This window comes from Anomaloglossus baeobatrachus, chromosome 4 (assembly GCF_048569485.1).
Source record: "Anomaloglossus baeobatrachus isolate aAnoBae1 chromosome 4, aAnoBae1.hap1, whole genome shotgun sequence".
NCBI classification, from domain to species: Eukaryota; Metazoa; Chordata; class Amphibia; order Anura; family Aromobatidae; genus Anomaloglossus; species Anomaloglossus baeobatrachus.
In genome coordinates, this window is record NC_134356.1 from 677,551,869 (window position 1) to 677,577,319 (window position 25,451).

Genomic DNA, 25,451 nt, shown 5'->3' on the forward strand with positions numbered 1-25,451 from the left:
CATATCTCAGTTTATTTTTGCCAGGAACATTTCATTTAGAAAAATGCTTGTTTCATAAAGATTGGAAAATTTTTATATATCATTTGTATAGACTTTTTTATTCTTTTAGCCATACCCCAAAACTACAAAAACAAGAATGAGTTAACATATTGCTATTAGGAAGAAAGGTTTACATTTAACATCCAGAATCTAGTTGAGGACCATGTTTCTTCATATATACAAAGACCAAATTGTTGGTGATGTTGAGGTGATTTTAAGTTATAATGGTCAGATCTGGATTCCCAAAGATTCTCGTCATCACAGTATTGTTCAGAAGATTTCTTTCTTGTAAAGTTTTAAAAGATGACTCTTTCAGACACTGTGTTTAAATATGGCTTCAACTGTTTTCAGGAGGTCTAAGTGGTTCCGTTCATGACATGAATGTAGAAAATGGTTGTATTTACTAATTTTTCAAAACCAGGAACAGACTATTGACCCCGACGTGATTTGAACACGCAACCTTCTGATCTGGAGTCAGACGCGCTACCGTTGCGCCACGAGGTCAGCTGAAAGATAAGTGTTTGACAAGATAAAATCTGAATATTATTTGATTCTTTACCATTAGATGTTCCAGAAAGTAACTACTTTTACGCACCATCATAAAACGACATAAACAAGGATGATTGAGCATCTTAATCTTAATATTCAGGGATTTCCAGTTTAAGATCGGAATCTAGAAATCATCATCTTTGTGATTCCATGAGTCAGGCACACGAATGTTACATCAAAAGATAAAGTTAGAAACATATCTCAGTTTATTTTTGCCAGGAACATTTCATTTAGAAAAATGCTTGTTTCATAAAGATTTGAAAATTTTCATATATTATTTGTATAGACTTTTTTATTCTTTTAGCCATACCCCAAAACTACAAAAACAAGAATGAGTTAACATATTGCTATTAGGAAGAAAGGTTTACATTTAACATCCAGAATCTAGTTGAGGACCATGTTTCTTCATATATACAAAGAACAAATTGTTGGTGATGTTGAGGTGATTTTAAGTTATAATGGTCAGATCTGGATTCCCAAAAATTCTCGTCATCACAGTATTGTTCAGAAGATTTCTTTCTTGTAAAGTTTTAAAAGATGACTCTTTCAGACACTGTGTTTAAATATGGCTTCAACTGTTTTCAGGAGGTCTAAGTGGTTCCGTTCATGACATGAATGTAGAAAATGGTTGTATTTCCTAATTTTTCAAAAACAGGAACAGACTATTGACCCCGACGTGATTTGAACACGCAACCTTCTGATCTGGAGTCAGACGCGCTACCGTTGCGCCACGAGGTCAGCTGAAAGATAAGTGTTTGACAAGATAAAATCTGAATATTATTTGATTCTTTACCATTAGATGTTCCAGAAAGTAACTACTTTTACGCACCATCATAAAACGACATAAACAAGGATGATTGAGCATCTTAATCTTAACATTTAGGGATTTCCAGTTTAAGATCGGAATCTAGAAATCATCATCTTTGTGATTCCATGAGTCAGGCACACGAATGTTACATCAAAAGATAAAGTTAGAAACATATCTCAGTTTATTTTTGCCAGGAACATTTAATTTAGAAAAATGCTTGTTTCATAAAGATTGGAAAATTTTTATATATCATTTGTATAGACTTTTTTATTCTTTTAGCCATACCCCAAAACTACAAAAACAAGAATGAGTTAACATATTGCTATTAGGAAGAAAGGTTTACATTTAACATCCAGAATCTAGTTGAGGACCATGTTTCTTTATATATACAAAGAACAAATTGTTGGTGATGTTGAGGTGATTTTAAGTTATAATGGTCAGATCTGGATTCCCAAAAATTCTCGTCATCACAGTATTGTTCAGAAGATTTCTTTCTTGTAAAGTTTTAAAAGATGACTCTTTCAGACACTGTGTTTAAATATGGCTTCAACTGTTTTCAGGAGGTCTAAGTGGTTCCGTTCATGACATGAATGTAGAAAATGGTTGTACTTCCTAATTTTTCAAAAACAGTAACAGACTATTGACCCCGACGTGATTTGAACACGCAACCTTCTGATCTGGAGTCAGACGCGCTACCGTTGCGCCACGAGGTCAGCTGAAAGATAAGTGTTTGACAAGATAAAATCTGAATATTATTTGATTCTTTACCATTAGATGTTCCAGAAAGTAACTACTTTTACGCACCATCATAAAACGACATAAACAAGGATGATTGAGCATCTTAATCTTAATATTCAGGGATTTCCAGTTTAAGATCGGAATCTAGAAATCATCATCTTTGTGATTCCATGAGTCAGGCACACGAATGTTACATCAAAAGATAAAGTTAGAAACATATCTCAGTTTATTTTTGCCAGGAACATTTAATTTAGAAAAATGCTTGTTTCATAAAGATTGGAAAATTTTTATATATCATTTGTATAGACTTTTTTATTCTTTTAGCCATACCCCAAAACTACAAAAACAAGAATGAGTTAACATATTGCTATTAGGAAGAAAGGTTTACATTTAACATCCAGAATCTAGTTGAGGACCATGTTTCTTCATATATACAAAGAACAAATTGTTGGTGATGTTGAGGTGATTTTAAGTTATAATGGTCAGATCTGGATTCCCAAAAATTCTCGTCATCACAGTATTGTTCAGAAGATTTCTTTCTTGTAAAGTTTTAAAAGATGACTCTTTCAGACACTGTGTTTAAATATGGCTTCAACTGTTTTCAGGAGGTCTAAGTGGTTCCGTTCATGACATAATTGTAGAAAATGGTTGTATTTCCTAATTTTTCAAAAACAGGAACAGACTATTGACCCCGACGTGATTTGAACACGCAACCTTCTGATATGGAGTCGGACGCGCAACCGTTGCGCCACGAGGTCAGCTGAAACATAAGTGTTTGACAAGATAAAATCTGAATATTATTTGATTCTTTACCATTAGATGTTCCAGAAAGTAACTACTTTTACGCACCATCATAAAACGACATAAACAAGGATGATTGAGCATCTTAATCTTAATATTCAGGGATTTCCAGTTTAAGATCGGAATCTAGAAATCATCATCTTTGTGATTCCATGAGTCAGGCACACGAATGTTACATCAAAAGATAAAGTTAGAAACATATCTCAGTTTATTTTTGCCAGGAACATTTCATTTAGAAAAATGCTTGTTTCATAAAGATTTGAAAATTTTTATATATCATTTGTATAGAATTTTTTATTCTTTTAGCCATACCCCAAAACTACAAAAACAAGAATGAGTTAACATATTGCTATTAGGAAGAAAGGTTTACATTTAACATCCAGAATCTAGTTGAGGACCATGTTTCTTCATATATACAAAGACCAAATTGTTGGTGATGTTGAGGTGATTTTAAGTTATAATGGTCAGATCTGGATTCCCAAAAATTCTCGTCATCACAGTATTGTTCAGAAGATTTCTTTCTTGTAAAGTTTTAAAAGATGACTCTTTCAGACACTGTGTTTAAATATGGCTTCAACTGTTTTCAGGAGGTCTAGGTGGTTCCGTTCATGACATGAATGTAGAAAATGGTTGTATTTACTAATTTTTCAAAACCAGGAACAGACTATTGACCCCGACGTGATTTGAACACGCAACCTTCTGATCTGGAGTCAGACGCGCTACCGTTGCGCCACGAGATCAGCTGAAAGATAAGTGTTTGACAAGATAAAATCTGAATATTATTTGATTCTTTACCATTAGATGTTCCAGAAAGTAACTACTTTTACGCACCATCATAAAACGACATAAACAAGGATGATTGAGCATCTTAATCTTAATATTCAGGGATTTCCAGTTTAAGATCGGAATCTAGAAATCATCATCTTTGTGATTCCATGAGTCAGGCACACGAATGTTACATCAAAAGATAAAGTTAGAAACATATCTCAGTTTATTTTTGCCAGGAACATTTCATTTAGAAAAATGCTTGTTTCATAAAGATTTGAAATTTTTTATATATTATTTGTATAGACTTTTTTATTCTTTTAGCCATACCCCAAAACTACAAAAACAAGAATGAGTTAACATATTGCTATTAGGAAGAAAGGTTTACATTTAACATCCAGAATCTAGTTGAGGACCATGTTTCTTCATATATACAAAGAACAAATTGTTGGTGATGTTGAGGTGATTTTAAGTTATAATGGTCAGATCTGGATTCCCAAAAATTCTCGTCATCACAGTATTGTTCAGAAGATTTCTTTCTTGTAAAGTTTTAAAAGATGACTCTTTCAGACACTGTGTTTAAATATGGCTTCAACTGTTTTCAGGAGGTCTAAGTGGTTCCGTTCATGACATGAATGTAGAAAATGGTTGTATTTCCTAATTTTTCAAAAACAGGAACAGACTATTGACCCCGACGTGATTTGAACACGCAACCTTCTGATCTGGAGTCAGACGCGCTACCGTTGCGCCACGAGGTCAGCTAAAAGATAAGTGTTTGACAAGATAAAATCTGAATATTATTTGATTCTTTACCATTAGATGTTCCAGAAAGTAACTACTTTTACGCACCATCATAAAACGACATAAACAAGGATGATTGAGCATCTTAATCTTAATATTTAGGGATTTCCAGTTTAAGATCGGAATCTAGAAATCATCATCTTTGTGATTCCATGAGTCAGGCACACGAATGTTACATCAAAAGATAAAGTTAGAAACATATCTCAGTTTATTTTTGCCAGGAACATTTAATTTAGAAAAATGCTTGTTTCATAAAGATTGGAAAATTTTTATATATCATTTGTATAGACTTTTTTATTCTTTTAGCCATACCCCAAAACTACAAAAACAAGAATGAGTTAACATATTGCTATTAGGAAGAAAGGTTTACATTTAACATCCAGAATCTAGTTGAGGACCATGTTTCTTCATATATACAAAGAACAAATTGTTGGTGATGTTGAGGTGATTTTAAGTTATAATGGTCAGATCTGGATTCCCAAAAATTCTCGTCATCACAGTATTGTTCAGAAGATTTCTTTCTTGTAAAGTTTTAAAAGATGACTCTTTCAGACACTGTGTTTAAATATGGCTTCAACTGTTTTCAGGAGGTCTAAGTGGTTCCGTTCATGACATAATTGTAGAAAATGGTTGTATTTCCTAATTTTTCAAAAACAGGAACAGACTATTGACCCCGACGTGATTTGAACACGCAACCTTCTGATATGGAGTCGGACGCGCAACCGTTGCGCCACGAGGTCAGCTGAAACATAAGTGTTTGACAAGATAAAATCTGAATATTATTTGATTCTTTACCATTAGATGTTCCAGAAAGTAACTACTTTTACGCACCATCATAAAACGACATAAACAAGGATGATTGAGCATCTTAATCTTAATATTCAGGGATTTCCAGTTTAAGATCGGAATCTAGAAATCATCATCTTTGTGATTCCATGAGTCAGGCACACGAATGTTACATCAAAAGATAAAGTTAGAAACATATCTCAGTTTATTTTTGCCAGGAACATTTCATTTAGAAAAATGCTTGTTTCATAAAGATTTGAAAATTTTTATATATCATTTGTATAGAATTTTTTATTCTTTTAGCCATACCCCAAAACTACAAAAACAAGAATGAGTTAACATATTGCTATTAGGAAGAAAGGTTTACATTTAACATCCAGAATCTAGTTGAGGACCATGTTTCTTCATATATACAAAGACCAAATTGTTGGTGATGTTGAGGTGATTTTAAGTTATAATGGTCAGATCTGGATTCCCAAAAATTCTCGTCATCACAGTATTGTTCAGAAGATTTCTTTCTTGTAAAGTTTTAAAAGATGACTCTTTCAGACACTGTGTTTAAATATGGCTTCAACTGTTTTCAGGAGGTCTAGGTGGTTCCGTTCATGACATGAATGTAGAAAATGGTTGTATTTACTAATTTTTCAAAACCAGGAACAGACTATTGACCCCGACGTGATTTGAACACGCAACCTTCTGATCTGGAGTCAGACGCGCTACCGTTGCGCCACGAGATCAGCTGAAAGATAAGTGTTTGACAAGATAAAATCTGAATATTATTTGATTCTTTACCATTAGATGTTCCAGAAAGTAACTACTTTTACGCACCATCATAAAACGACATAAACAAGGATGATTGAGCATCTTAATCTTAATATTCAGGGATTTCCAGTTTAAGATCGGAATCTAGAAATCATCATCTTTGTGATTCCATGAGTCAGGCACACGAATGTTACATCAAAAGATAAAGTTAGAAACATATCTCAGTTTATTTTTGCCAGGAACATTTCATTTAGAAAAATGCTTGTTTCATAAAGATTTGAAATTTTTTATATATTATTTGTATAGACTTTTTTATTCTTTTAGCCATACCCCAAAACTACAAAAACAAGAATGAGTTAACATATTGCTATTAGGAAGAAAGGTTTACATTTAACATCCAGAATCTAGTTGAGGACCATGTTTCTTCATATATACAAAGAACAAATTGTTGGTGATGTTGAGGTGATTTTAAGTTATAATGGTCAGATCTGGATTCCCAAAAATTCTCGTCATCACAGTATTGTTCAGAAGATTTCTTTCTTGTAAAGTTTTAAAAGATGACTCTTTCAGACACTGTGTTTAAATATGGCTTCAACTGTTTTCAGGAGGTCTAAGTGGTTCCGTTCATGACATGAATGTAGAAAATGGTTGTATTTCCTAATTTTTCAAAAACAGGAACAGACTATTGACCCCGACGTGATTTGAACACGCAACCTTCTGATCTGGAGTCAGACGCGCTACCGTTGCGCCACGAGGTCAGCTAAAAGATAAGTGTTTGACAAGATAAAATCTGAATATTATTTGATTCTTTACCATTAGATGTTCCAGAAAGTAACTACTTTTACGCACCATCATAAAACGACATAAACAAGGATGATTGAGCATCTTAATCTTAATATTTAGGGATTTCCAGTTTAAGATCGGAATCTAGAAATCATCATCTTTGTGATTCCATGAGTCAGGCACACGAATGTTACATCAAAAGATAAAGTTAGAAACATATCTCAGTTTATTTTTGCCAGGAACATTTAATTTAGAAAAATGCTTGTTTCATAAAGATTGGAAAATTTTTATATATCATTTGTATAGACTTTTTTATTCTTTTAGCCATACCCCAAAACTACAAAAACAAGAATGAGTTAACATATTGCTATTAGGAAGAAAGGTTTACATTTAACATCCAGAATCTAGTTGAGGACCATGTTTCTTTATATATACAAAGAACAAATTGTTGGTGATGTTGAGGTGATTTTAAGTTATAATGGTCAGATCTGGATTCCCAAAAATTCTCGTCATCACAGTATTGTTCAGAAGATTTCTTTCTTGTAAAGTTTTAAAAGATGACTCTTTCAGACACTGTGTTTAAATATGGCTTCAACTGTTTTCAGGAGGTCTAAGTGGTTCCGTTCATGACATGAATGTAGAAAATGGTTGTATTTCCTAATTTTTCAAAAACAGGAACAGACTATTGACCCCGACGTGATTTGAACACGCAACCTTCTGATCTGGAGTCAGACGCGCTACCGTTGCGCCACGAGGTCAGCTGAAAGATAAGTGTTTGACAAGATAAAATCTGAATATTATTTGATTCTTTACCATTAGATGTTCCAGAAAGTAACTACTTTTACGCACCATCATAAAACGACATGAACAAGGATGATTGAGCATCTTAATCTTAATATTCAGGGATTTCCAGTTTAAGATCGGAATCTAGAAATTATCATCTTTGTGATTCCATGAGTCAGGCACACGAATGTTACATCAAAAGATAAAGTTAGAAACATATCTCAGTTTATTTTTGCCAGGAACATTTCATTTAGAAAAATGCTTGTTTCATAAAGATTTGAAAATTTTTATATATCATTTGTATAGACTTTTTTATTCTTTTAGCCATACCCCAAAACTACAAAAACAAGAATGAGTTAACATATTGCTATTAGGAAGAAAGGTTTACATTTAACATCCAGAATCTAGTTGAGGACCATGTTTCTTCATATATACAAAGAACAAATTGTTGGTGATGTTGAGGTGATTTTAAGTTATAATGGTCAGATCTGGATTCCCAAAAATTCTCGTCATCACAGTATTGTTCAGAAGATTTCTTTCTTGTAAAGTTTTAAAAGATGACTCTTTCAGACACTGTGTTTAAATATGGCTTCAACTGTTTTCAGGAGGTCTAAGTGGTTCCGTTCATGACATGAATGTAGAAAATGGTTGTATTTACTAATTTTTCAAAAACAGGAACAGACTATTGACCCCGACGTGATTTGAACACGCAACCTTCTGATCTGGAGTCAGACGCGCTACCGTTGCGCCACGAGGTCAGCTGAAAGATAAGTGTTTGACAAGATAAAATCTGAATATTATTTGATTCTTTACCATTAGATGTTCCAGAAAGTAACTACTTTTACGCACCATCATAAAACGACATAAACAAGGATGATTGAGCATCTTAATCTTAATATTCAGGGATTTCCAGTTTAAGATCGGAATCTAGAAATCATCATCTTTGTGATTCCATGAGTCAGGCACACGAATGTTACATCAAAAGATAAAGTTAGAAACATATCTCAGTTTATTTTTGCCAGGAACATTTCATTTAGAAAAATGCTTGTTTCATAAAGATTTGAAAATTTTTATATATCATTTGTATAGACTTTTTTATTCTTTTAGCCATACCCCAAAACTACAAAAACAAGAATGAGTTAACATATTGCTATTAGGAAGAAAGGTTTACATTTAACATCCAGAATCTAGTTGAGGACCATGTTTCTTCATATATACAAAGAACAAATTGTTGGTGATGTTGAGGTGATTTTAAGTTATAATGGTCAGATCTGGATTCCCAAAAATTCTCGTCATCACAGTATTGTTCAGAAGATTTCTTTCTTGTAAAGTTTTAAAAGATGACTCTTTCAGACACTGTGTTTAAATATGGCTTCAACTGTTTTCAGGAGGTCTAAGTGGTTCCGTTCATGACATGAATGTAGAAAATGGTTGTATTTACTAATTTTTCAAAAACAGGAACAGACTATTGACCCCGACGTGATTTGAACACGCAACCTTCTGATCTGGAGTCAGACGCGCTACCGTTGCGCCACGAGGTCAGCTGAAAGATAAGTGTTTGACAAGATAAAATCTGAATATTATTTGATTCTTTACCATTAGATGTTCCAGAAAGTAACTACTTTTACGCACCATCATAAAACGACATAAACAAGGATGATTGAGCATCTTAATCTTAATATTCAGGGATTTCCAGTTTAAGATCGGAATCTAGAAATCATCATCTTTGTGATTCCATGAGTCAGGCACACGAATGTTACATCAAAAGATAAAGTTAGAAACATATCTCAGTTTATTTTTGCCAGGAACATTTCATTTAGAAAAATGCTTGTTTCATAAAGATTGGAAAATTTTTATATATCATTTGTATAGACTTTTTTATTCTTTTAGCCATACCCCAAAACTACAAAAACAAGTATGAGTTAACATATTGCTATTAGGAAGAAAGGATTACATTTAACATCCAGAATCTAGTTGAGGACCATGTTTCTTCATATATACAAAGAACAAATTGTTGGTGATGTTGAGGTGATTTTAAGTTATAATGGTCAGATCTGGATTCCCAAAAATTCTCGTCATCACAGTATTGTTCAGAAGATTTCTTTCTTGTAAAGTTTTAAAAGATGACTCTTTCAGACACTGTGTTTAAATATGGCTTCAACTGTTTTCAGGAGGTCTAAGTGGTTCCGTTCATGACATGAATGTAGAAAATGGTTGTATTTACTAATTTTTCAAAAACAGGAACAGACTATTGACCCCGACGTGATTTGAACACGCAACCTTCTGATCTGGAGTCAGACGCGCTACCGTTGCGCCACGAGGTCAGCTGAAAGATAAGTGTTTGACAAGATAAAATCTGAATATTATTTGATTCTTTACCATTAGATGTTCCAGAAAGTAACTACTTTTACGCACCATCATAAAACGACATAAACAAGGATGATTGAGCATCTTAATCTTAATATTCAGGGATTTCCAGTTTAAGATCGGAATCTAGAAATCATCATCTTTGTGATTCCATGAGTCAGGCACACGAATGTTACATCAAAAGATAAAGTTAGAAACATATCTCAGTTTATTTTTGCCAGGAACATTTCATTTAGAAAAATGCTTGTTTCATAAAGATTTGAAAATTTTTATATATCATTTGTATAGACTTTTTTATTCTTTTAGCCATACCCTAAAACTACAAAAACAAGAATGAGTTAACATATCGTTATTAGGAAGAAAGGTTTACATTTAACATCCAGAATCTAGTTGAGGACCATGTTTCTTCATATATACAAAGACAAAATTGTTGGTGATGTCGAGGTGATTTTAAGTTATAATGGTCAGATCTGGATTCCCAAAAATTCTCGTCATCACAGTATTGTTCAGAAGATTTCTTTCTTCTAAAATTTTAAAAGTTGACTCTTTCAGACACTGTGTTTAAATATGGCTTCAACTTTTTTCAGGAGGTCTAAGTGGTTCCGTTCATCACATGAATGTAGAAAATGGTTGTATTTCCTTATTTTTCAAAAACAGGAACAGACTATTGACCCCGACGTGATTTGAACACGCAACCTTCTGATCTGGAGTCAGACGCGCTACCGTTGCGCCACGAGGTCAGCTGAAAGATAAGTGTTTGACAATATAAAATCTGAATATTATTTGATTCTTTACCATTAGATGTTCCAGAAAGTAACTACTTTTACGCACCATCATAAAACGACATAAACAAGGATGATTGAGCATCTTAATCTTAATATTCAGGGATTTCCAGTATAAGATCGGAATCTAGAAATCATCATCTTTGTGATTCCATGAGTCAGGCACACGAATGTTACATCAAAAGATAAAGTTAGAAACATATCTCAGTTTATTTTTGCCAGGAACATTTCATTTAGAAAAATGCTTGTTTCATAAAGATTGGAAAATTTTTATATATCATTTGTATAGACTTTTTTATTCTTTTAGCCATACCCCAAAACTACAAAAACAAGAATGAGTTAACATATTGCTATTAGGAAGAAAGGTTTACATTTAACATCCAGAATCTAGTTGAGGACCATGTTTCTTCATATATACAAAGACCAAATTGTTGGTGATGTTGAGGTGATTTTAAGTTATAATGGTCAGATCTGGATTCCCAAAGATTCTCGTCATCACAGTATTGTTCAGAAGATTTCTTTCTTGTAAAGTTTTAAAAGATGACTCTTTCAGACACTGTGTTTAAATATGGCTTCAACTGTTTTCAGGAGGTCTAAGTGGTTCCGTTCATGACATGAATGTAGAAAATGGTTGTATTTACTAATTTTTCAAAACCAGGAACAGACTATTGACCCCGACGTGATTTGAACACGCAACCTTCTGATCTGGAGTCAGACGCGCTACCGTTGCGCCACGAGGTCAGCTGAAAGATAAGTGTTTGACAAGATAAAATCTGAATATTATTTGATTCTTTACCATTAGATGTTCCAGAAAGTAACTACTTTTACGCACCATCATAAAACGACATAAACAAGGATGATTGAGCATCTTAATCTTAATATTCAGGGATTTCCAGTTTAAGATCGGAATCTAGAAATCATCATCTTTGTGATTCCATGAGTCAGGCACACGAATGTTACATCAAAAGATAAAGTTAGAAACATATCTCAGTTTATTTTTGCCAGGAACATTTCATTTAGAAAAATGCTTGTTTCATAAAGATTTGAAAATTTTCATATATTATTTGTATAGACTTTTTTATTCTTTTAGCCATACCCCAAAACTACAAAAACAAGAATGAGTTAACATATTGCTATTAGGAAGAAAGGTTTACATTTAACATCCAGAATCTAGTTGAGGACCATGTTTCTTCATATATACAAAGAACAAATTGTTGGTGATGTTGAGGTGATTTTAAGTTATAATGGTCAGATCTGGATTCCCAAAAATTCTCGTCATCACAGTATTGTTCAGAAGATTTCTTTCTTGTAAAGTTTTAAAAGATGACTCTTTCAGACACTGTGTTTAAATATGGCTTCAACTGTTTTCAGGAGGTCTAAGTGGTTCCGTTCATGACATGAATGTAGAAAATGGTTGTATTTCCTAATTTTTCAAAAACAGGAACAGACTATTGACCCCGACGTGATTTGAACACGCAACCTTCTGATCTGGAGTCAGACGCGCTACCGTTGCGCCACGAGGTCAGCTGAAAGATAAGTGTTTGACAAGATAAAATCTGAATATTATTTGATTCTTTACCATTAGATGTTCCAGAAAGTAACTACTTTTACGCACCATCATAAAACGACATAAACAAGGATGATTGAGCATCTTAATCTTAATATTTAGGGATTTCCAGTTTAAGATCGGAATCTAGAAATCATCATCTTTGTGATTCCATGAGTCAGGCACACGAATGTTACATCAAAAGATAAAGTTAGAAACATATCTCAGTTTATTTTTGCCAGGAACATTTAATTTAGAAAAATGCTTGTTTCATAAAGATTGGAAAATTTTTATATATCATTTGTATAGACTTTTTTATTCTTTTAGCCATACCCCAAAACTACAAAAACAAGAATGAGTTAACATATTGCTATTAGGAAGAAAGGTTTACATTTAACATCCAGAATCTAGTTGAGGACCATGTTTCTTTATATATACAAAGAACAAATTGTTGGTGATGTTGAGGTGATTTTAAGTTATAATGGTCAGATCTGGATTCCCAAAAATTCTCGTCATCACAGTATTGTTCAGAAGATTTCTTTCTTGTAAAGTTTTAAAAGATGACTCTTTCAGACACTGTGTTTAAATATGGCTTCAACTGTTTTCAGGAGGTCTAAGTGGTTCCGTTCATGACATGAATGTAGAAAATGGTTGTACTTCCTAATTTTTCAAAAACAGTAACAGACTATTGACCCCGACGTGATTTGAACACGCAACCTTCTGATCTGGAGTCAGACGCGCTACCGTTGCGCCACGAGGTCAGCTGAAAGATAAGTGTTTGACAAGATAAAATCTGAATATTATTTGATTCTTTACCATTAGATGTTCCAGAAAGTAACTACTTTTACGCACCATCATAAAACGACATGAACAAGGATGATTGAGCATCTTAATCTTAATATTCAGGGATTTCCAGTTTAAGATCGGAATCTAGAAATTATCATCTTTGTGATTCCATGAGTCAGGCACACGAATGTTACATCAAAAGATAAAGTTAGAAACATATCTCAGTTTATTTTTGCCAGGAACATTTCATTTAGAAAAATGCTTGTTTCATAAAGATAGGAAAATTTTTATATATCATTTGTATAGACTTTTTTATTCTTTTAGCCATACCCCAAAACTACAAAAACAAGAATGAGTTAACATATTGCTATTAGGAAGAAAGGTTTACATTTAACATCCAGAATCTAGTTGAGGACCATGTTTCTTCATATATACAAAGAACAAATTGTTGGTGATGTTGAGGTGATTTTAAGTTATAATGGTCAGATCTGGATTCCCAAAAATTCTCGTCATCACAGTATTGTTCAGATGATTTCTTTCTTGTAAAGTTTTAAAAGATGACTCTTTCAGACACTGTGTTTAAATATGGCTTCAACTGTTTTCAGGAGGTCTAAGTGGTTCCGTTCATGACATAATTGTAGAAAATGGTTGTATTTCCTAATTTTTCAAAAACAGGAACAGACTATTGACCCCGACGTGATTTGAACACGCAACCTTCTGATATGGAGTCGGACGCGCAACCGTTGCGCCACGAGGTCAGCTGAAACTTAAGTGTTTGACAAGATAAAATCTGAATATTATTTGATTCTTTACCATTAGATGTTCCAGAAAGTAACTACTTTTACGCACCATCATAAAACGACATAAACAAGGATGATTGAGCATCTTAATCTTAATATTCAGGGATTTCCAGTTTAAGATCGGAATCTAGAAATCATCATCTTTGTGATTCCATGAGTCAGGCACACGAATGTTACATCAAAAGATAAAGTTAGAAACATATCTCAGTTTATTTTTTCCAGGAACATTTCATTAAGAAAAATGCTTGTTTCATAAAGATTTGAAAATTTTTATATATCATTTGTATAGACTTTTTTATTCTTTTAGCCATACCCCAAAACTACAAAAACAAGAATGAGTTAACATATTGCTATTAGGAAGAAAGGTTTACATTTAACATCCAGAATCTAGTTGAGGACCATGTTTCTTCATATATACAAAGAACAAATTGTTGGTGATGTTGAGGTGATTTTAAGTTATAATGGTCAGATCTGGATTCCCAAAAATTCTCGTCATCACAGTATTGTTCAGAAGATTTCTTTCTTGTAAAGTTTTAAAAGATGACTCTTTCAGACACTGTGTGTAAATATGGCTTCAACTGTTTTCAGGAGGTCTAAGTGGTTCCGTTCATGACATAATTGTAGAAAATGGTTGTATTTCCTAATTTTTCAAAAACAGGAACAGACTATTGACCCCGACGTGATTTGAACACGCAACCTTCTGATCTGGAGTCAGACGCGCTACCGTTGCGCCACGAGGTCAGCTGAAAGATAAGTGTTTGACAAGATAAAATCTGAATATTATTTGATTCTTTACCATTAGATGTTCCAGAAAGTAACTACTTTTACGCACCATCATAAAACGACATAAACAAGGATGATTGAGCATCTTAATCTTAATATTCAGGGATTTCCAGTTTAAGATCGGAATCTAGAAATCATCATCTTTGTGATTCCATGAGTCAGGCACACGAATGTTACATCAAAAGATAAAGTTAGAAACATATCTCAGTTTATTTTTGCCAGGAACATTTAATTTAGAAAAATGCTTGTTTCATAAAGATTGGAAAATTTTTATATATCATTTGTATAGACTTTTTTATTCTTTTAGCCATACCCCAAAACTACAAAAACAAGAATGAGTTAACATATTGCTATTAGGAAGAAAGGTTTACATTTAACATCCAGAATCTAGTTGAGGACCATGTTTCTTCATATATACAAAGAACAAATTGTTGGTGATGTTGAGGTGATTTTAAGTTATAATGGTCAGATCTGGATTCCCAAAAATTCTCGTCATCACAGTATTGTTCAGAAGATTTCTTTCTTGTAAAGTTTTAAAAGATGACTCTTTCAGACACTGTGTTTAAATATGGCTTCAACTGTTTTCAGGAGGTCTAAGTGGTTCCGTTCATGACATAATTGTAGAAAATGGTTGTATTTCCTAATTTTTCAAAAACAGGAACAGACTATTGACCCCGACGTGATTTGAACACGCAACCTTCTGATATGGAGTCGGACGCGCAACCGTTGCGCCACGAGGTCAGCTGAAACATAAGTGTTTGACAAGATAAAATCTGAATATTATTTGATTCTTTACCATTAGATGTTCCAGAAAGTAACTACTTTTACGCACCATCATAAAACGACATAAACAAGGATGATTGAGCATCTTAATCTTAATATTCAGGGATTTCCAGTTTAAGATCGGAATCTAGAAATCATCATCTTTGTGATTCCATGAGTCAGGCACACGAATGTTACATCAAAAGATAAAGTTAGAAACATATCTCAGTTTATTTTTTCCAGGAACATTTCATTAAGAAAAATGCTTGTTTCATAAAGATTTGAAAATTTTTATATATCATTTGTATAGACTTTTTTATTCTTTTAGCCATACCCCAAAACTACAAAAACAAGAATGAGTTAACATATTGCTATTAGGAAGAAAGGTTTACATTTAACATCCAGAATCTAGTTGAGGACCATGTTTCTTCATATATACAAAGAACAAATTGTTGGTGATGTTGAGGTGATTTTAAGTTATAATGGTCAGATCTGGATTCCCAAAAATTCTCGTCATCACAGTATTGTTCAGAAGATTTCTTTCTTGTAAAGTTTTAAAAGATGACTCTTTCAGACACTGTGTGTAAATATGGCTTCAACTGTTTTCAGGAGGTCTAAGTGGTTCCGTTCATGACATGAATGTAGAAAATGGCTGTATTTACTAATTTTTCAAAAACAGGAACAGACTTTTGACCCCGACGTGATTTGAACACGCAACCTTCTGATCTGGAGTCAGACGCGCTACCGTTGCGCCACGAGGTCAGCTGAAAGATAAGTGTTTGACAAGATAAAATCTGAATATTATTTGATTCTTTACCATTAGATGTTCCAGAAAGTAACCACTTTTACGCACCATCATAAAACAACATAAACAAGGATGATTGAGCATCTTAATCTTAATATTCAGGGATTTCCAGTTTAAGATCGGAATCTAGAAATCATCATCTTTGTGATTCCATGAGTCAGGCACACGAATGTTACATCAAAAGATAAAGTTAGAAACATATCTCAGTTTATTTTTGCCAGGAACATTTAATTTAGAAAAATGCTTGTTTCATAAAGATTGGAAAATTTTTATATATCATTTGAATAGACTTTTTTATTCTTTTAGCCATACCCCAAAACTACAAAAACAAGAATGAGTTAACATATTGCTATTAGGAAGAAAGGTTTACATTTAACATCCAGAATCTAGTTGAGGACCATGTTTCTTCATATATACAAAGAACAAATTGTTGGTGATGTTGAGGTGATTTTAAGTTATAATGGTCAGATCTGGATTCCCAAAAATTCTCGTCATCACAGTATTGTTCAGAAGATTTCTTTCTTGTAAAGTTTTAAAAGATGACTCTTTCAGACACTGTGTTTAAATATGGCTTCAACTGTTTTCAGGAGGTCTAAGTGGTTCCGTTCATGACATAATTGTAGAAAATGGTTGTATTTCCTAATTTTTCAAAAACAGGAACAGACTATTGACCCCGACGTGATTTGAACACGCAACCTTGTGATCTGGAGTCAGACGCGCTACCGTTGCGCCACGAGGTCAGCTGAAAGATAAGTGTTTGACAAGATAAAATCTGAATATTATTTGATTCTTTACCATTAGATGTTCCAGAAAGTAACTACTTTTACGCACCATCATAAAACGACATAAACAAGGATGATTGAGCATCTTAATCTTAATATTCAGGGATTTCCAGTTTAAGATCGGAATCTAGAAATCATCATCTTTGTGATTCCATGAGTCAGGCACACGAATGTTACATCAAAAGATAAAGTTAGAAACATATCTCAGTTTATTTTTGCCAGGAACATTTAATTTAGAAAAATGCTTGTTTCATAAAGATTGGAAAATTTTTATATATCATTTGTATAGACTTTTTTATTCTTTTAGCCATACCCCAAAACTACAAAAACAAGAATGAGTTAACATATTGCTATTAGGAAGAAAGGTTTACATTTAACATCCAGAATCTAGTTGAGGACCATGTTTCTTCATATATACAAAGAACAAATTGTTGGTGATGTTGAGGTGATTTTAAGTTATAATGGTCAGATCTGGATTCCCAAAAATTCTCGTCATCACAGTATTGTTCAGAAGATTTCTTTCTTGTAAAGTTTTAAAAGATGACTCTTTCAGACACTGTGTTTAAATATGGCTTCAACTGTTTTCAGGAGGTCTAAGTGGTTCCGTTCATGACATAATTGTAGAAAATGGTTGTATTTCCTAATTTTTCAAAAACAGGAACAGACTATTGACCCCAACGTGATTTGAACACGCAACCTTCTGATCTGGAGTCAGACGCGCTACCGTTGCGCCACGAGGTCAGCTGAAAGATAAGTGTTTGACAAGATAAAATCTGAATATTATTTGATTCTTTACCATTAGATGTTCCAGAAAGTAACTACTTTTACGCACCATCATAAAACGACATAAACAAGGATGATTGAGCATCTTAATCTTAATATTCAGGGATTTCCAGTTTAAGATCGGAATCTAGAAATCATCATCTTTGTGATTCCATGAGTCAGGCACACGAATGTTACATCAAAAGATAAAGTTAGAAACATATCTCAGTTTATTTTTGCCAGGAACATTTCATTTAGAAAAATGCTTGTTTCATAAAGATTGGAAAATTTTTATATATCATTTGTATAGACTTTTTTATTCTTTTAGCCATACCCCAAAACTACAAAAACAAGAATGAGTTAACATATTGCTATTAGGAAGAAAGGTTTACATTTAACATCCAGAATCTAGTTGAGGACCATGTTTCTTCATATATACAAAGATCAAATTGTTGGTGATGTTGAGGTGATTTTAAGTTATAATGGTCAGATCTGGATTCCCAAAAATTCTCGTCATCACAGTATTGTTCAGAAGATTTCTTTCTTGTAAAGTTTTAAAAGATGACTCTTTTAGACACTGTGTTTAAATATGGCTTCATCTGTTTTCAGGAGGTCTAAGTGGTTCCGTTCATGACATGAATGTAGAAAATGGTTGTATTTCCTAATTTTTCAAAAACAGGAACAGACTATTGACCGCGACGTGATTTGAACACGCAACCTTCTGATCTGGAGTCAGACGCGCTACCGTTGCGCCACGAGGTTAGCTGAAAGATAAGTGTTTGACAAGATAAAATCTGAATATTATTTGATTCTTTACCATTAGATGTTCCAGAAAGTAACTACTTTTACGCACCATCATAAAACGAAATGAACAAGGATGATTGAGCATCTTAATCTTAATATTCAGGGATTTCCAGTTTAAGATCGGAATCTAGAAATTATCATCTTTGTGATTCCATGAGTCAGGCACACGAATGTTACATCAAAAGATAAAGTTAGAAACATATCTCAGTTTATTTTTGCCAGGAACATTTCATTTAGAAAAATGCTTGTTTCATAAAGATTTGAAAATTTTTATATATCATTTGTATAGACTTTTTTATTCTTTTAGCCATACCCCAAAACTACAAAAACAAGAATGAGTTAACATATTGCTATTAGGAAGAAAGGTTTACATTTAACATCCAGAATCTAGTTGAGGACCATGTTTCTTCATATATACAAAGAACAAATTGTTGGTGATGTTGAGGTGATTTTAAGTTATAATGGTCAGATCTGGATTCCCAAAAATTCTCGTCATCACAGTATTGTTCAGAAGATTTCTTTCTTGTAAAGTTTTAAAAGATGACTCTTTCAGACACTGTGTTTAAATATGGCTTCAACTGTTTTCAGGAGGTCTAAGTGGTTCCGTTCATGACATGAATGTAGAAAATGGTTGTATTTACTAATTTTTCAAAAACAGGAACAGACTATTGACCCCGACGTGATTTGAACACACAACCTTCTGATCTGGAGTCAGACGCGCTACCGTTGCCCCACGAGGTCAGCTGAAAGATAAGTGTTTGACAAGATAAAATCTGAATATTATTTGATTCTTTACCATTAGATGTTCCAGAAAGTAACTACTTTTACGCACCATCATAAAACGACATAAACAAGGATGATTGAGCATCTTAATCTTAATATTCAGGGATTTCCAGTTTAAGATCGGAATCTAGAAATCATCATCTTTGTGATTCCATGAGTCAGGCACACGAATGTTACATCAAAAGATAAAGTTAGAAACATATCTCAGTTTATTTTTGCCAGGAACATTTAATTTAGAAAAATGCTTGTTTCATAAAGATAGGAAAATTTTTATATATCATTTGTATAGACTTTTTTATTCTTTTAGCCATACCCCAAAACTGCAAAAACAAGAATGAGTTAACATATTGCTATTAGGAAGAAAGGTTTACATTTAACATCCAGAATCTAGTTGAGGACCATGTTTCTTCATATATACAAAGAACAAATTGTTGGTGATGTTGAGGTGATTTTAAGTTATAATGGTCAGATCTGGATTCCCAAAAATTCTCGTCATCACAGTATTGTTCAGAAGATTTCTTTCTTGTAAAGTTTTAAAAGATGACTCTTTTAGACACTGTGTTTAAACATGGCTTCAACTGTTTTCAGGAGGTCTAAGTGGTTTTGTTCGTGACATGAATGTAGAAAATGGTTGTATTTCCTAATTTTTCAAAAACAGGAACAGACTATTGACCCCGACGTGATTTGAACACGCAACCTTCTGATCTGGAGTCAGACGCGCTACCGTTGCGCCACGAGGTCAGCTGAAAGATAAGTGTTTGACAAGATAAAATCTGAATATTATTTGATTCTTTACCATTAGATGTTCCAGAAAGTAACTACTTTTACGCACCATCATAAAACGACATAAACAAGGATGATTGAGCATCTTAATCTTAATATTCAGGGATTTCCAGTTTAAGATCGGAATCTAGAAATCATCATCTTTGTGATTCCATGAGTCAGGCACACGAATGTTACATCAAAAGATAAAGTTAGAAACATATCTCAGTTTATTTTTGCCAGGAACATTTCATTTAGAAAAATGCTTGTTTCATAAAGATTGGAAAATTTTTATATATCATTTGTATAGACTTTTTTATTCTTTTAGCCATACCCCAAAACTACAAAAACAAGAATGAGTTAACATATTGCTATTAGGAAGAAAGGTTTACATTTAACATCCAGAATCTAGTTGAGGACCATGTTTCTTCTCATATACAAAGACCAAATTGTTGGTGATGTTGAGGTGATTTTAAGTTATAATGGTCAGATCTGGATTCCCAAAAATTCTCGTCATCACAGTATTGTTCAGAAGATTTCTTTCTTGTAAAGTTTTAAAAGATGACTCTTTTAGACACTGTGTTTAAATATGGCTTCAACTGTTTTCAGGAGGTCTAAGTGGTTCCGTTCATGACATGAATGTAGAAAATGGTTGTATTTACTAATTTTTCAAAAACAGGAACAGACTATTGACCCCGACGTGATTTGAACACGCAACCTTCTGATCTGGAGTCAGACCCACTACCGCTGCACCACGAGGTCAGCTGAAAGATAAGTGTTTGACAAGATAAAATCTGAATATTATTTGATTCTTTACCATTAGATGTTCCAGAAAGTAACTACTTTTACGCACCATCATAAAATGACATAAACAAGGATGATTGAGCATCTTAATCTTAATATTCAGGGATTTCCAGTTTAAGATCGGAATCTAGAAATTATCATCTTTGTGATTCCATGAGTCAGGCACACGAATGTTACATCAAAAGATAAAGTTAGAAACATATCTCAGTTTATTTTTGCCAGGAACATTTCATTTAGAAAAATGCTTGTTTCATAAAGATTTGAAAATTTTTATATATCATTTGTATAGACTTTTTTATTCTTTTAGCCATACCCCAAAACTACAAAAACAAGAATGAGTTAACATATTGCTATTAGGAAGAAAGGTTTACATTTAACATCCAGAATCTAGTTGAGGACCATGTTTCTTCATATATACAAAGAACAAATTGTTGGTGATGTTGAGGTGATTTTAAGTTATAATGGTCAGATCTGGATTCCCAAAAATTCTCGTCATCACAGTATTGTTCAGAAGATTTCTTTCTTGTAAAGTTTTAAAAGATGACTCTTTTAGACACTGTGTTTAAACATGGCTTCAACTGTTTTCAGGAGGTCTAAGTGGTTTTGTTCGTGACATGAATGTAGAAAATGGTTGTATTTCCTAATTTTTCAAAAACAGGAACAGACTATTGACCCCGACGTGATTTGAACACGCAACCTTCTGATCTGGAGTCAGACGCGCTACCGTTGCGCCACGAGGTCAGCTGAAAGATAAGTGTTTGACAAGATAAAATCTGAATATTATTTGATTCTTTACCATTAGATGTTCCAGAAAGTAACTACTTTTACGCACCATCATAAAACGACATAAACAAGGATGATTGAGCATCTTAATCTTAATATTCAGGGATTTCCAGTTTAAGATCGGAATCTAGAAATCATCATCTTTGTGATTCCATGAGTCAGGCACACGAATGTTACATCAAAAGATAAAGTTAGAAACATATCTCAGTTTATTTTTGCCAGGAACATTTCATTTAGAAAAATGCTTGTTTCATAAAGATTGGAAAATTTTTATATATCATTTGTATAGACTTTTTTATTCTTTTAGCCATACCCCAAAACTACAAAAACAAGAATGAGTTAACATATTGCTATTAGGAAGAAAGGTTTACATTTAACATCCAGAATCTAGTTGAGGACCATGTTTCTTCTCATATACAAAGACCAAATTGTTGGTGATGTTGAGGTGATTTTAAGTTATAATGGTCAGATCTGGATTCCCAAAAATTCTCGTCATCACAGTATTGTTCAGAAGATTTCTTTCTTGTAAAGTTTTAAAAGATGACTCTTTTAGACACTGTGTTTAAATATGGCTTCAACTGTTTTCAGGAGGTCTAAGTGGTTCCGTTCATGACATGAATGTAGAAAATGGTTGTATTTACTAATTTTTCAAAAACAGGAACAGACTATTGACCCCGACGTGATTTGAACACGCAACCTTCTGATCTGGAGTCAGACCCACTACCGCTGCACCACGAGGTCAGCTGAAAGATAAGTGTTTGACAAGATAAAATCTGAATATTATTTGATTCTTTACCATTAGATGTTCCAGAAAGTAACTACTTTTACGCACCATCATAAAATGACATAAACAAGGATGATTGAGCATCTTAATCTTAATATTCAGGGATTTCCAGTTTAAGATCGGAATCTAGAAATTATCATCTTTGTGATTCCATGAGTCAGGCACACGAATGTTACATCAAAAGATAAAGTTAGAAACATATCTCAGTTTATTTTTGCCAGGAACATTTCATTTAGAAAAATGCTTGTTTCATAAAGATTTGAAAATTTTTATATATCATTTGTATAGACTTTTTTATTCTTTTAGCCATACCCTAAAACTACAAAAACAAGAATGAGTTAACATATCGTTATTAGGAAGAAAGGTTTACATTTAACATCCAGAATCTAGTTGAGGACCATGTTTCTTCATATATACAAAGACAAAATTGTTGGTGATGTCGAGGTGATTTTAAGTTATAATGGTCAGATCTGGATTCCCAAAAATTCTCGTCATCACAGTATTGTTCAGAAGATTTCTTTCTTCTAAAATTTTAAAAGTTGACTCTTTCAGACACTGTGTTTAAATATGGCTTCAACTTTTTTCAGGAGGTCTAAGTGGTTCCGTTCATGACATGAATGTAGAAAATGGTTGTATTTCCTTATTTTTCAAAAACAGGAACAGACTATTGACCGCGACGTGATTTGAACACGCAACCTTCTGATCTGGAGTCGGACGCGCTACCGTTGCGCCACGAGGTCAGCTGAAAGATAAGTGTTTGACAAGATAAAATCTGAATATTATTTGATTCTTTACCATTAGATGTTCCAGAAAGTAACTACTTTTACGCACCATCATAAAACGACATGAACAAGGATGATTGAGCATCTTAATCTTAATATTCAGGGATTTCCAGTTTAAGATCGGAATCTAGAAATTATCATCTTTGTGATTCCATGAGTCAGGCACACGAATGTTACATCAAAAGATAAAGTTAGAAACATATCTCAGTTTATTTTTGCCAGGAACATTTCATTTAGAAAAATGCTTGTTTCATAAAGATTTGAAAATTTTTATATATCATTTGTATAGACTTTTTTATTCTTTTAGCCATACCCCAAAACTACAAAAACAAGAATGAGTTAACATATTGCTATTAGGAAGAAAGGTTTACATTTAACATCCAGAATCTAGTTGAGGACCATGTTTATTCATAAATACAAAGAACAAATTGTTGGTGATGTTGAGGTGATTTTAAGTTATAATGGTCAGATCTGGATTCCCAAAAATTCTCGTCATCACAGTATTGTTCAGAAGATTTCTTTCTTGTAAAGTTTTAAAAGATGACTCTTTCAGACACTGTGTTTAAATATGGCTTCATCTGTTTTCAGGAGGTCTAAGTGGTTCCGTTCATGACATGAATGTAGAAAATGGTTGTATTTCCTAATTTTTCAAAAACAGGAACAGACTATTGACCGCGACGTGATTTGAACACGCAACCTTCTGATATGGAGTCAGACGCGCTACCGTTGCGCCACGAGGTCAGCTGAAAGATAAGTGTTTGACAAGATAAAATCTGAATATTATTTGATTCTTTACCATTAGATGTTCCAGAAAGTAACTACTTTTACGCACCATCATAAAACGACATAAACAAGGATGATTGAGCATCTTAATCTTAATATTCAGGGATTTCCAGTTTAAGATCGGAATCTAGAAATTATCATCTTTGTGATTCCATGAGTCAGGCACACGAATGTTACATCAAAAGATAAAGTTAGAAACATATCTCAGTTTATTTTTGCCAGGAACATTTCATTTAGAAAAATGCTTGTTTCATAAAGATTTGAAAATTTTTATATATCATTTGTATAGAATTTTTTATTCTTTTAGCCATACCCCAAAACTACAAAAACAAGAATGAGTTAACATATTGCTATTAGGAAGAAAGGTTTACATTTAACATCCAGAATCTAGTTGAGGACCATGTTTCTTCATATATACAAAGACCAAATTGTTGGTGATGTTGAGGTGATTTTAAGTTATAATGGTCAGATCTGGATTCCCAAAAATTCTCGTCATCACAGTATTGTTCAGAAGATTTCTTTTTTGTAAAGTTTTAAAAGATGACTCTTTCAGACACTGTGTTTAAATATGGCTTCAACTGTTTTCAGGAGGTCTAGGTGGTTCCGTTCATGACATGAATGTAGAAAATGGTTGTATTTACTAATTTTTCAAAACCAGGAACAGACTATTGACCCCGACGTGATTTGAACACGCAACCTTCTGATCTGGAGTCAGACGCGCTACCGTTGCGCCACAAGGTCAGCTGAAAGATAAGTGTTTGACAAGATAAAATCTGAATATTATTTGATTCTTTACCATTAGATGTTCCAGAAAGTAACTACTTTTACGCACCATCATAAAACGACATAAACAAGGATGATTGAGCATCTTAATCTTAATATTCAGGGATTTCCAGTTTAAGATCGGAATCTAGAAATCATCATCTTTGTGATTCCATGAGTCAGGCACACGAATGTTACATCAAAAGATAAAGTTAGAAACATATCTCAGTTTATTTTTGCCAGGAACATTTCATTTAGAAAAATGCTTGTTTCATAAAGATTTGAAAATTTTTATATATTATTTGTATAGACTTTTTTATTCTTTTAGCCATACCCCAAAACTACAAAAACAAGAATGAGTTAACATATTGCTATTAGGAAGAAAGGTTTACATTTAACATCCAGAATCTAGTTGAGGACCATGTTTCTTCATATATACAAAGAACAAATTGTTGGTGATGTTGAGGTGATTTTAAGTTATAATGGTCAGATCTGGATTCCCAAAAATTCTCGTCATCACAGTATTGTTCAGAAGATTTCTTTCTTGTAAAGTTTTAAAAGATGACTCTTTCAGACACTGTGTTTAAATATGGCTTCAACTGTTTTCAGGAGGT

At 33.2% G+C, this 25,451-nt stretch overlaps 29 non-coding genes across 29 annotated transcripts; all 29 read right to left on the minus strand.

The window, feature by feature from the left end:
- Window positions 1–471: 471 nt before the first annotated feature.
- On the minus strand, window positions 472–543 carry TRNAW-CCA (transfer RNA tryptophan (anticodon CCA)). The gene has a single exon. It is a non-coding gene; the product is annotated as a tRNA-Trp (tRNA).
- Window positions 544–1,254: 711 nt separating this feature from the next.
- TRNAW-CCA (transfer RNA tryptophan (anticodon CCA)) lies at window positions 1,255–1,326 on the minus strand. Its single transcript has one exon. It is a non-coding gene; the product is annotated as a tRNA-Trp (tRNA).
- Window positions 1,327–2,037: 711 nt separating this feature from the next.
- On the minus strand, window positions 2,038–2,109 carry TRNAW-CCA (transfer RNA tryptophan (anticodon CCA)). Its single transcript has one exon. It is a non-coding gene; the product is annotated as a tRNA-Trp (tRNA).
- Window positions 2,110–2,820: 711 nt separating this feature from the next.
- On the minus strand, window positions 2,821–2,892 carry TRNAW-CCA (transfer RNA tryptophan (anticodon CCA)). Its single transcript has one exon. It is a non-coding gene; the product is annotated as a tRNA-Trp (tRNA).
- Window positions 2,893–3,603: 711 nt separating this feature from the next.
- On the minus strand, window positions 3,604–3,675 carry TRNAW-CCA (transfer RNA tryptophan (anticodon CCA)). Its single transcript has one exon. It is a non-coding gene; the product is annotated as a tRNA-Trp (tRNA).
- A 711-nt stretch (window positions 3,676–4,386) lies between these two features.
- Window positions 4,387–4,458, minus strand: TRNAW-CCA (transfer RNA tryptophan (anticodon CCA)). The gene has a single exon. It is a non-coding gene; the product is annotated as a tRNA-Trp (tRNA).
- Window positions 4,459–5,169: 711 nt separating this feature from the next.
- Window positions 5,170–5,241, minus strand: TRNAW-CCA (transfer RNA tryptophan (anticodon CCA)). The gene has a single exon. It is a non-coding gene; the product is annotated as a tRNA-Trp (tRNA).
- A 711-nt stretch (window positions 5,242–5,952) lies between these two features.
- On the minus strand, window positions 5,953–6,024 carry TRNAW-CCA (transfer RNA tryptophan (anticodon CCA)). Its single transcript has one exon. It is a non-coding gene; the product is annotated as a tRNA-Trp (tRNA).
- Window positions 6,025–6,735: 711 nt separating this feature from the next.
- On the minus strand, window positions 6,736–6,807 carry TRNAW-CCA (transfer RNA tryptophan (anticodon CCA)). Its single transcript has one exon. It is a non-coding gene; the product is annotated as a tRNA-Trp (tRNA).
- A 711-nt stretch (window positions 6,808–7,518) lies between these two features.
- Window positions 7,519–7,590, minus strand: TRNAW-CCA (transfer RNA tryptophan (anticodon CCA)). The gene has a single exon. It is a non-coding gene; the product is annotated as a tRNA-Trp (tRNA).
- Window positions 7,591–8,301: 711 nt separating this feature from the next.
- Window positions 8,302–8,373, minus strand: TRNAW-CCA (transfer RNA tryptophan (anticodon CCA)). Its single transcript has one exon. It is a non-coding gene; the product is annotated as a tRNA-Trp (tRNA).
- A 711-nt stretch (window positions 8,374–9,084) lies between these two features.
- Window positions 9,085–9,156, minus strand: TRNAW-CCA (transfer RNA tryptophan (anticodon CCA)). Its single transcript has one exon. It is a non-coding gene; the product is annotated as a tRNA-Trp (tRNA).
- A 711-nt stretch (window positions 9,157–9,867) lies between these two features.
- On the minus strand, window positions 9,868–9,939 carry TRNAW-CCA (transfer RNA tryptophan (anticodon CCA)). Its single transcript has one exon. It is a non-coding gene; the product is annotated as a tRNA-Trp (tRNA).
- Window positions 9,940–10,650: 711 nt separating this feature from the next.
- On the minus strand, window positions 10,651–10,722 carry TRNAW-CCA (transfer RNA tryptophan (anticodon CCA)). Its single transcript has one exon. It is a non-coding gene; the product is annotated as a tRNA-Trp (tRNA).
- Window positions 10,723–11,433: 711 nt separating this feature from the next.
- On the minus strand, window positions 11,434–11,505 carry TRNAW-CCA (transfer RNA tryptophan (anticodon CCA)). Its single transcript has one exon. It is a non-coding gene; the product is annotated as a tRNA-Trp (tRNA).
- Window positions 11,506–12,216: 711 nt separating this feature from the next.
- TRNAW-CCA (transfer RNA tryptophan (anticodon CCA)) lies at window positions 12,217–12,288 on the minus strand. Its single transcript has one exon. It is a non-coding gene; the product is annotated as a tRNA-Trp (tRNA).
- Window positions 12,289–12,999: 711 nt separating this feature from the next.
- Window positions 13,000–13,071, minus strand: TRNAW-CCA (transfer RNA tryptophan (anticodon CCA)). Its single transcript has one exon. It is a non-coding gene; the product is annotated as a tRNA-Trp (tRNA).
- Window positions 13,072–13,782: 711 nt separating this feature from the next.
- Window positions 13,783–13,854, minus strand: TRNAW-CCA (transfer RNA tryptophan (anticodon CCA)). Its single transcript has one exon. It is a non-coding gene; the product is annotated as a tRNA-Trp (tRNA).
- Window positions 13,855–14,565: 711 nt separating this feature from the next.
- TRNAW-CCA (transfer RNA tryptophan (anticodon CCA)) lies at window positions 14,566–14,637 on the minus strand. The gene has a single exon. It is a non-coding gene; the product is annotated as a tRNA-Trp (tRNA).
- A 1,494-nt stretch (window positions 14,638–16,131) lies between these two features.
- On the minus strand, window positions 16,132–16,203 carry TRNAW-CCA (transfer RNA tryptophan (anticodon CCA)). The gene has a single exon. It is a non-coding gene; the product is annotated as a tRNA-Trp (tRNA).
- A 711-nt stretch (window positions 16,204–16,914) lies between these two features.
- On the minus strand, window positions 16,915–16,986 carry TRNAW-CCA (transfer RNA tryptophan (anticodon CCA)). Its single transcript has one exon. It is a non-coding gene; the product is annotated as a tRNA-Trp (tRNA).
- Window positions 16,987–17,697: 711 nt separating this feature from the next.
- TRNAW-CCA (transfer RNA tryptophan (anticodon CCA)) lies at window positions 17,698–17,769 on the minus strand. The gene has a single exon. It is a non-coding gene; the product is annotated as a tRNA-Trp (tRNA).
- A 711-nt stretch (window positions 17,770–18,480) lies between these two features.
- Window positions 18,481–18,552, minus strand: TRNAW-CCA (transfer RNA tryptophan (anticodon CCA)). The gene has a single exon. It is a non-coding gene; the product is annotated as a tRNA-Trp (tRNA).
- A 711-nt stretch (window positions 18,553–19,263) lies between these two features.
- Window positions 19,264–19,335, minus strand: TRNAW-CCA (transfer RNA tryptophan (anticodon CCA)). The gene has a single exon. It is a non-coding gene; the product is annotated as a tRNA-Trp (tRNA).
- Window positions 19,336–20,046: 711 nt separating this feature from the next.
- On the minus strand, window positions 20,047–20,118 carry TRNAW-CCA (transfer RNA tryptophan (anticodon CCA)). Its single transcript has one exon. It is a non-coding gene; the product is annotated as a tRNA-Trp (tRNA).
- A 1,494-nt stretch (window positions 20,119–21,612) lies between these two features.
- TRNAW-CCA (transfer RNA tryptophan (anticodon CCA)) lies at window positions 21,613–21,684 on the minus strand. The gene has a single exon. It is a non-coding gene; the product is annotated as a tRNA-Trp (tRNA).
- Window positions 21,685–23,178: 1,494 nt separating this feature from the next.
- Window positions 23,179–23,250, minus strand: TRNAW-CCA (transfer RNA tryptophan (anticodon CCA)). Its single transcript has one exon. It is a non-coding gene; the product is annotated as a tRNA-Trp (tRNA).
- Window positions 23,251–23,961: 711 nt separating this feature from the next.
- On the minus strand, window positions 23,962–24,033 carry TRNAW-CCA (transfer RNA tryptophan (anticodon CCA)). Its single transcript has one exon. It is a non-coding gene; the product is annotated as a tRNA-Trp (tRNA).
- A 711-nt stretch (window positions 24,034–24,744) lies between these two features.
- TRNAW-CCA (transfer RNA tryptophan (anticodon CCA)) lies at window positions 24,745–24,816 on the minus strand. Its single transcript has one exon. It is a non-coding gene; the product is annotated as a tRNA-Trp (tRNA).
- Window positions 24,817–25,451: the final 635 nt, after the last annotated feature.